The sequence below is a fragment of the Canis aureus genome, chromosome 7 (assembly GCF_053574225.1).
Source record: "Canis aureus isolate CA01 chromosome 7, VMU_Caureus_v.1.0, whole genome shotgun sequence".
Taxonomy (NCBI): domain Eukaryota; kingdom Metazoa; phylum Chordata; class Mammalia; order Carnivora; family Canidae; genus Canis; species Canis aureus.
This window is the reverse complement of record NC_135617.1, coordinates 39,465,494-39,474,948: the sequence shown is the minus strand read 5'-3', so window position 1 is coordinate 39,474,948 and position 9,455 is coordinate 39,465,494. Positions and strand designations below refer to the sequence as shown.

General features: G+C 39.9%; 1 long non-coding RNA gene across 1 annotated transcript; it reads left to right on the top strand.

The window, feature by feature from the left end:
- Window positions 1-5,092: 5,092 nt before the first annotated feature.
- On the top strand, window positions 5,093-6,967 carry LOC144316828 (uncharacterized). The gene is made up of 2 exons (XR_013382669.1): window positions 5,093-6,523; window positions 6,725-6,967. It is a non-coding gene; the product is annotated as an uncharacterized LOC144316828 (long non-coding RNA).
- The last annotated feature ends 2,488 nt before the right edge of the window (window positions 6,968-9,455 follow it).

Here is a 9,455-nt window from a genome sequence, read left to right as displayed (position 1 = left end):
TTCTAATTTAGGGATTTAACTAAGCAAAAACTAAGTATATAACAAGGTCAGGTAATGCTGACCTTCATGGTCAAGCTTTGAAGAAGCATAAAGTGAGAGAAGCCCAAGTGTCAGGGGTTCTGTTTTAGATAGGGTAGACAGGGAAGTCCACTCTTAAGGTGGTCTGAGCAAGTCTGAATGAAGTGAGGGAATAAACCATGAGAGGTCTGAGGGAAAAGAATTCCAAGCAGAAGGAATAGCAATGAAAGTCCCTGATGGAGAGGGGTATGTTTGCTATGTTTGAGGAACAGCTTGCAGGTCAGTGGGGTGGCAAAGGAGTGATGATAGGGTCTGCGGTAGGAGAAAAGGTCCAAGAGAGGGGCAGGAGGGAAAGGAATTCGGATCATGTAGGGCTTTGTAAGCAATGATGAAGTATCTGGATTTTAAGTGTGATGGAAGTCTTTGGGGGATTTTGAGCAGGGAATGAACATGATCTTGCCTCTATCTTTAAAGGACTATCTGGCTAATAAAGGTTGAATATCTTTGGGAGGGCAGAAGAGAAGAAGTGTGATGTAAGCAGGAGACCAATTAAAATACAACTTAATCATGAGAAGCAAACTGAGTGTCACTGGAGGGCGATGGAGGGAGGATGGGGCAACTGAGTGATGGACCCTGAGGAGGGCATGTGATATAACAAGCACTGGGTACTATATAAGACTGATGAATCACTGACCTCTACCTCTGAAACCAATAGAATATTATATGTTTATTAATTGAATCTAAATAAAATTTTTTAAATGAAAAAAAAAATACAACTTCATTAGTCCAGGTAAAAGATGTACTGTTCAATAGGATAGCACATGTTACATGTAGCTACTGAGCTCTTGAAATGAGTCTAGTTCAAATTGGAGGTGCTGTAAGTATAAAATACTCATGGGATTAGGGAGACAGTTGAAAAAATGTTGTAAGGTATCTTATTATTTTACGTTTATTACATGTTGAAATGATAACATTTTGGATATTTGGTTAGATAAAACATAAAATTAAAATTGATTTTACTTGCTTCTTTTCACTCTTTTTTTAAAAATAATTTTTAAGCCCCAATGTGGGGCTCAAACTCATGACTCTGAGATCAAGAGTCACATGCTATATATACCGACTGAGCCAGCCTGATTGTCCCTCTTTTGACCCTTTTTAATATGACTACTAGGAAAGTCAGAATTACTAGTGTGGCTTACATTATATTTCTATTAGATAGCACTGGTCTAGAGTCATAGGATGAAGGTGATGAGGAAAGGTCAGATACATGATGTACTGCTAAGGGTTATGTTGGCATTGCTTGCTGATAAGTTGGAAGAGGGGTATGAGAGAAAGAAAGGAATCAAGGGTGATTCCAGGACTTGAACATGAGTATCTGGGTGAATAGAGATTCCATTTGCTGAGCTAGGGAGTGTTGGAGCAGGATCAGAATTTGGGGGATAAGGGATCAAGACTTCCATTTTGGACATGCTAAGCTTAAGGTGTCTTAAAAATCCAGGTGGATATGTCTAGTAGGCAATTCAAAGGAGAGGTTGGGAATGGAGATGTAAATATGGGAGTCTCAGGCATATGGATGATATTAAAGTCATGGGACTAGATGAGATCACCACAGAAACAAGGATGATGGTGAAAAGAAGCAACCCAAGAACTGTGTCTAGGAACAGTAGGGAAAGAAGAGAATTTGTTGAGGAAAAAGTCCACGAGAGTACAAAATCTCAGAAGTCAAATGAAGAAAGTGTTTGAAGAATGTGGGAGTGATCAGCTCTATCAAATGCAGCTGAGAGAGGCAATCTGAGGACTGAGAATTGACCATTGGATTTGAAAAATGTGGACCAGAACACTGTCAGGGTTGCGGTGAGGATGAGTCTCCCCATATGAGTAAGTTTTCCACTTTCTGATCACCCCTCTTCCAGAGCTCACTTCCTCCAGTGCCCCAATCCCAACAATCCACCACTCCATCCCTACAACCTTGTTATTGTCCTTACTGCTTTCCTAGTTCAACTCCCTCCTTATTTGGCTCAGGTGACTTGGTTAATCATACACATCCCCTTGACTATGGCCTCCTGTCTCTTACCCCTGCCTGGGTTTTGTCACTGCTCGTGGACAGCACTCTTGCAATGCTCCCCTCTCTCTCTAGATTCTTCAAATTGTCTTTCTCCTGATATTTCTTTTATTATACAATACATTCTGTAATTTCTCCCATCTTAAAAAAAAAAAACACCATTTTTAAAATCCTACTTTTTCCACTAACTACCATGCTTTCTCTCTTTACCTATACAGAAAAAAAAATTCTGAAGAGTTGTCTTCATCACTGCTTCCAAATCCTTTCCTCTCATTTTCTCTTGAAACCTTCCTGGCCTTTCTTTGCCACCAAACAACTAAAAGTCTATGTTGCAAAGTCTAGTTATTCTCAGTCCTCATTTTACTCAATCTACCAGAGATTTCATCTTATTTCATCCTTCTTTTCACTTGACATCCAGGACATCAGAGTTTTCTGATTTTTTTTCTACATCACTGGTTATTCCTTCTGAACACCAAAATGCTCAGACCTTGGACTTCATTTTCCTATCTCCATTCAGTCTGTAATCTGATTCAGCCTCATGGCATTAAATGCCACATGTATGCTTATGACACCCAAATTTGGCCAAGGTTTCTCCCCTTGAATTCCAGCTTATATTCAACTTCTCCACTCAACATCCCCACTTGAGTGTCTAATTGGCATCTTAACCCTAGCATATCCCAGACTGGCATTTTATCATTCCTACTAAACTTATACCACCCAGTCTTCCTCATCCAGGGTTGATGGCAACTCCACTTTCCTAGTTGTTCAGACCAAGAGCCTTGAAGTCATCCTTGACTTCTCTGTCTCACATCTCACAATATATTAGAAAATGTGCCCATTTCTTACCATCTTGGGCCATCCCCGGTCTTCCCTGACTGCTCCAAACTTAGTGGTTTTACATCTTGTGCACTATTGGTCTGCAGTACAGTATTTGAGAAGCCCTAAGCAAGTGGAGGAGAACAATAGGTCTAAGACAATAAGAAGAAGTGTTCTATGCAAAAGACAATAAAATCAGGGAAGAATAAATGACTGCTAGCCATTTTATGTGGAGGACTGCTAGGAGTTCAACATAGCTAAAGCAAAGGACATAAGAGAGAATACTGGACAAATACACAGGGACCAGATTATGAGAGGCCTTCTGTTACTTACGAGGCACTGTGGACTTTATTTTGCAAGCATGAGCAGTCATTGAAAAGTCTTAAGTAGGGGGGAACAGAAGCTGATGTGCATTGGAATGATCACCAGTACAGCAAAGTGGAAGAGAAGGTAGACAGGACAGAACTGGAGTGAGGGGTGGAGGACAGAGAAGTCAAAAAGATGAACTTTTGCAACAGCCTAGGGGAAAGATGAAAAGGACCTGAAATAAGGTAGGTTCTGTGGAGATCAAGAGACAGAAGATGAAACTGAGAAATCTTAATACAGAATCTCTTAGATCTGGTGTGTGATTGAATATGAGGAAAGGAGGGTATCAAAGGCAATTCCCAGTTTTCTGCCTTGGGTGTGTTTGGATGGCAGTGCCACCACCTTAGAGAGGAGACGAGAGCACCAAGTATAGAGGACAGACGATGAGTTTCTGTTGGACAGACTGAGTGTCAGATATCCAGGGACATCTCAGTGAGGACATTCAGGAAATTGTAAATTGTACAGGTCAGGTGCTCATGAGAGAGGTTTGGGCTGCGGATGTGAGTTTAGGAGTCATTTGAACACATAGCATTTGTTCTAGCCTGGGCATTGGGAATTGTTCAGCAATAGTACACTGATGGAGAAGAAATACAACCCAAGGATAACATTAGGTATATGCATAGAAAAAGAAGCCCCAGAAGATTTGGAATTGTTGGAGGTAAGGTGAGAACCAAGAGAGGGCGGTACTCAGAAATTAAGGCAGGAATTTCAAGAAGGGGAGTTATCATTACGTAAGATGAGGACTGTCTTAGTCAACCCAGACTGCTGTAACAAAATACCATAGATGGGGCAGCTTTAACAACAGGCATATTTCTCGTGGTTCTGGAGGCTGGGAAGTCCAAGATCCTGGTGCTGGCAGATTCAGTTCCTGGTGAGGACCCTTTTACTTACTTGCAGATGGCTGCCTTCTTTCTGTGTCTTTACATTTAGGATAGAGTTGGGGGGGGGGGGGGCGGAGAGCGAGAGAGAGAGAGAGAGAGAGAGAGAGAGAGAATGAGTGAGCTCTCGTCTCTCTTCTGCTTCTTAGAGGAACACTGGTCCTATCATAGAGGCCCCAACCTTATGATCGCATCTTAACCTAATTACTTCCCAAAGGCCGCACCTCTAAACAACATCAAATTGAGGGTCAGGGCTTAGACATAAAAATTTGGGGAGACACAAACATTGAGTCCATTACACAGATTAAAGGAGTCACTTAAATTTGACAATCAAAAAGCATTTGCTGGCCTTCATCAGAACAAAATTTGGTGAAGTTGTGAACATAGCAGATAAAGGGAAAAGTCTGAAAGCAAAGCCAATGATCTCAGTTTAATTTCCCAGGAACTGACTTCAAAGGGAAGGAGAAAAAGAGGAATGTATTTAAAGAGGAGTGCAGAGCTGTTTTAACGTGGAGAAATTTGAGCACGCTCAGTAAAGAATAATTTGATAACTTTTAAAATACTTTAGAGAAAGGAGATGACTAACAGAACAAGGTCCTGGAATTAGAGAAGAGGAAGTAAGCTTGGGGCCAGATAAAGTAAACATGCAGGTGTGAGCAGGGCCAGCTTCCGGGGTGTGTACCAGTTGCCCAGGGGCTCGCTCTCAGGAGCTTTACGCTTCATTTAATCTCTGCCTTGGCTACTTTGAAATTCTTAACTGTGTTCTCTTTCAATTTGTGTGTCATATGTGAAATTCAATGGGATGATGGAAGCATGTGCATGAACCGAGAAGATATGCCTGGTGGCAGTGTGCACACACTCAAGTTTAAGCCCACAGACGTGGTAGGCAGCAGGCAGTTTACTGAGCTGCTTGGCACACATGTGCACACCTGACACAGACCTACTGAAGGGGGTGGCTGGGGCTGAGACCTGTGTCCAGATTCAATGATGATTAGAGCAGGAGCAGCAGAAGCAGCAGCAGTGGTGGGCACAGCTCTAGTCCCAGAAGACAAGAGGGACTCAGCATGGAGGCAGCATCAGGACCTGCAGTGGGAGACAGGCTTGCCTCTGTCCCAGGATCCCAACTCCACTGCATCTACACGACTATTAACTGTTTTGCATCAACACTGGAGCAGTAACTGTTGGTGTGCAGGCAGTAAACTGTAAAAAATAATGCAAAACAGAAGTTTACATATGGACATTCCAGTAAAGCATGTCAGGGCGTTACTAGAATATTTCAGAGCTCAGAATTTCTGATTTTCAAAACTACTGCAACACTGTCAAGCAAAAGTCTCTTTAATAGCTATTGTATACATTTACATGTATAATTAAATTCAAACTTGATAGGAAACTGATTTGTTTGTTTTGTTTGTTTTTTTTTAAAGATTTTATGTATTTATTCATGGGAGACACACAGAGAAGCAGAGACAGGCAGAGGAAGAAGCAGGCTCCTTGCAGGGAGCCACATGGGGGACTGGATCCCAGGACCATGTGATCACACCCTGAGCCAAAGGCAGACGCTCAACCACTGAAGTACCCAGGTATCCTGATAGGAAACTGATTTGTATGAAGAGTTAAATCTTTTTAGAAAAGTTGTTCTACAGAATCATCATCAGCTCTAGATGTACTAAAACTTATATGTTAGAAAAATTTATCAGAAATTATCTCAAATGTCATAACCTATGAAACACCCTTAAGAGCTCCAACAATAGTTGCATCAACAGAAATATCCTGCTCAAAATTAAAAATTATCCAAAATTAATTGCAATACTTCATTTGAAAAGAGCAACTGACATTGCTCCTAGTTATAACAGTTGAAAACAAAATTGCTGAAAGTAAAAATTGTGCCAACCTAATAAGTGAACTTGCAGAAAAGTGAGCCAGAATTGTCTTGTCATTTGGATGTCACATTAATAAAATATTGTTATTGTATTACATGAAATTATGATACCAAAGACTTTATTTTGCAATTTGAAAGTTTATGGTTTATATATTATAACTATATTATTATTCCTAATATAATTTTATAATTAAAATAATTTTTAGAGGAAAAAGCATTATATTTTAATACCTTTAGCTGCATATTTTCTTGCTTTTTAAAATAAAGGGCCCTCTTTTTCACTTTGCATTTAAGCCCTGAAAAACAGGTAGCTGAACCTCGGTGTGGGGATGGGAGGTTGAGGAAACCTATGCCTGATATACTCAGTTTCCCTTTTATCCTCCTGGAAAGTTGGAGGCAAGAAAACGAGGAGTGGGAGGAAGAGCAGGAGGGTGGGTTCTAAGTGTTGGCTCCAAGGAGAGTTTTAATGATTTAAATGTAATGGGGCAATCAGTAAGTCTGGAGGTTTTTTTTTTTTTTTAATATTTTTTTTATTTATTTATGATAGAGAGAGAGAGAGAGAGAGGCAGAGACACAGGCAGAGGGAGAAGCAGGCTCCATGCACCGGGAGCCTGACGTGGGATTCGATCCCGGGTCTCCAGGATCGCGCCCTGGGCCAAAGGCAGGCGCCAAACCGCTGCGCCACCCAGGGATCCCAGTCTGGAGGTTTTAAAATAGTTTCGATATAGTAATTTCCATAAGCTTTTAAAAATTACTACCTCTATAATATGCGTTTTATGACCAATCATAAAGAAAATTACATTTGGGGGATTATGCTATTTCTGCCAAACATTTGCTAGTTTTAATATCATGTTGTGAAAAGTCAAATACAGTTAGCTTGACTCGATATGAAATAAATGCTGTGCTAAGGTCTCAACTGCTGTAGATGATAGAGAATAAATGTAAAAATGTCATGTAAACTGTAAAGCATCATAAGTACTAGAGTTGTTAAATTTAAGTTTTAGTAAATGATCTATAAAATGTGAACTTTAAAAATGTAGTTTTGTTTATAAAAGTGGAATTTTCCAGAATGTGAAACTGACATATGCCCTTTGTTAAAAATTTGAAAGCTTTGTTATATGAAGAAAAAAATTACAGGTCCTTCTCTCAAACTCTACTACTGTTGTCATTTTGAAATGTTTTCTTCCAGATTTTTTTTTCCTCAGGAGGTTAATTAGACTATAAGTATGATCATATAGTTACATGTTATTTAAATTTTTCATAAAAATCATTTTTATATTTACATTATTGTCCATTATGTGGCTCTGTAATACATGATTTATCCATTTGTTTATTGTTGGACATTTAGGTAGTTTCCAACTTTTCTATAATGTTATATAACTACAAGAAGTTTCCTCATTGAACTCCTTTCCAGTTAAAATATTTCTAAAATTAAACTACATTTAATCATACTTCATTTTCTCTACCTGTCCCTCTCTCCTTCTTAGTAAACATATAAATGTGATTTGTTGACCTATTTGAATCTTAGTTACTATGATCATTGTGCATTAGGACATTATTCTCTTTTTTAAAAAATATTTTATTTATTTATTTGAGAGAGGGAGACAGAGAAAAAGAGGGGAGGGAGAGAGACAAGCAGACTCTGAGCTGAGTGTGGAGCCCAATATAGGGCTCTATCTCATGACCCTGAGATCATGATCTGAGCTGAAATCAGGAGTCGGTCACTCAACCTACTGAGCCACCCAGGCACCCCTAAAACATTACTCTTAGAAGGTGAAAAAATACTAAAGCTAACCCCACAGGAAATTGATTTTATGAACTTATCTTCTGTTCTATGGCCGCACTGAGGTAATGCCTGATAATTTCTTAGTAGAAATGAAAGACAAAGATTCAGATATTGCATGATAGTTGCATTAATCATTGCAGGAGATAAAACCCAGTGGGAACAGGTTGAGAATCCCTGCCAGATATAATAAGCTGTTTTCTATCACCTCTAAACTATTTAAATGGAAATGGGTCATTTGGAAACACATTTAGATTTTCCCAAAAATGACCACTCTAACTAGGAATGTTTCATTTGCCTTCTGTTCAATTCACTCTCACTGTTCCTGACTGTTCCAGGATATTCATTTTGTGGTCAGGAGCCTTGAAAGAGTTAAAGCACTTTGCAAGTGCTTTCCTTATGTTTGGGATTAATTTCCTCCCCCAACAGGATCTGACTTATTAGAGCTTCAGATATGTCTAAAGAAAATTCTATGTTAGAGGCATCACTGAAATGCTTGATGTCTCACCAGGAGCCCACATGAAAATGGCTTAGTGGAGTAAACTTATTTTTGTCTCTTTCTTCTCATGAGTTTTCCACAAAACAGCTGCCTTTTCTAAAATGAGGTTGACTAACCATTTACAAGATTTGAGAAGGGACTAATTAGTATTGGAGGTTGATTAGGGATTGTATCTATTTTTATTTAAAAAGTCACACCCAGAGAAGCATTTGTTTGGTGGCTTGCTGTAAAATTACTTTTTTCACCAACCACACATTACTGGGTAGCTATTGCCTGGGAATGAAGCCCATGATTCTTTATTACTGTTTGAAGTTGGACCTATCATAATCCGTGTTATTCAACTACATGATTGTACACAGTTTTATAGGTGGAAGCAAGAGATAAGAGGAACCCTGACCTCTTGTCAGAGATATCTCTTCATTAATTTTTCAAAGTAGAGGCTAGGACTAACATGCCTTTTGCAGGCCTTTCCTTTGGGGAGGAACAGAGATGACGTACAGCACAGGAGGCCTACATCTGCGGAACAGTGATTATGAGGGGCCCCTCCCCCATAGCCTTGTCCCATCCTGACCTCTGCAGGGGAAGGCCCTTCAATGCCCTACCAATGCTGGGCCGATCCCTACCTCCATAGCATGCATCATGAATAACCCAAAAGAACGTGGAGAGACAGCTTTTTCAGGGTTGAAGTCCCAACTTTGGATCTTTTTACTGCTCCTCTATCACTATCCTCCAGCTAGATTAAGTCCTCTGATTAACTAGTCTGAATTAACTTGGAATTCCTAAAGAACCAGGATCTCTCCTTTATCTACATTCTTGCCAAACCTCAGCCTCAAGCTGCTTTTCCCCCTGCCTTTCTCTGGCTATTTTCATCCTCCACTGCAGTTTCGGTCTAGAGGTTAGCTTCCCTGACCACATCTTGCCTCACTAGAACTGGACAAACGAAAGACCCCCCCAAAGATAATAGGAACAACAACAACGACCACAAATTTGGAGGCTGTTGACAGTTTTCCCACAGTACTCTGCTCTTAGGATTTAAGTAGTAGCTGTACTGTGTTCAAATCAATCACCTACTTACTTGTGGGTGTCTCCTCTGTTAGCCGGTGACATTCTTGAGAACACTGTTTTGTTCAGCTTTAGATGCCATGATGTTAAAG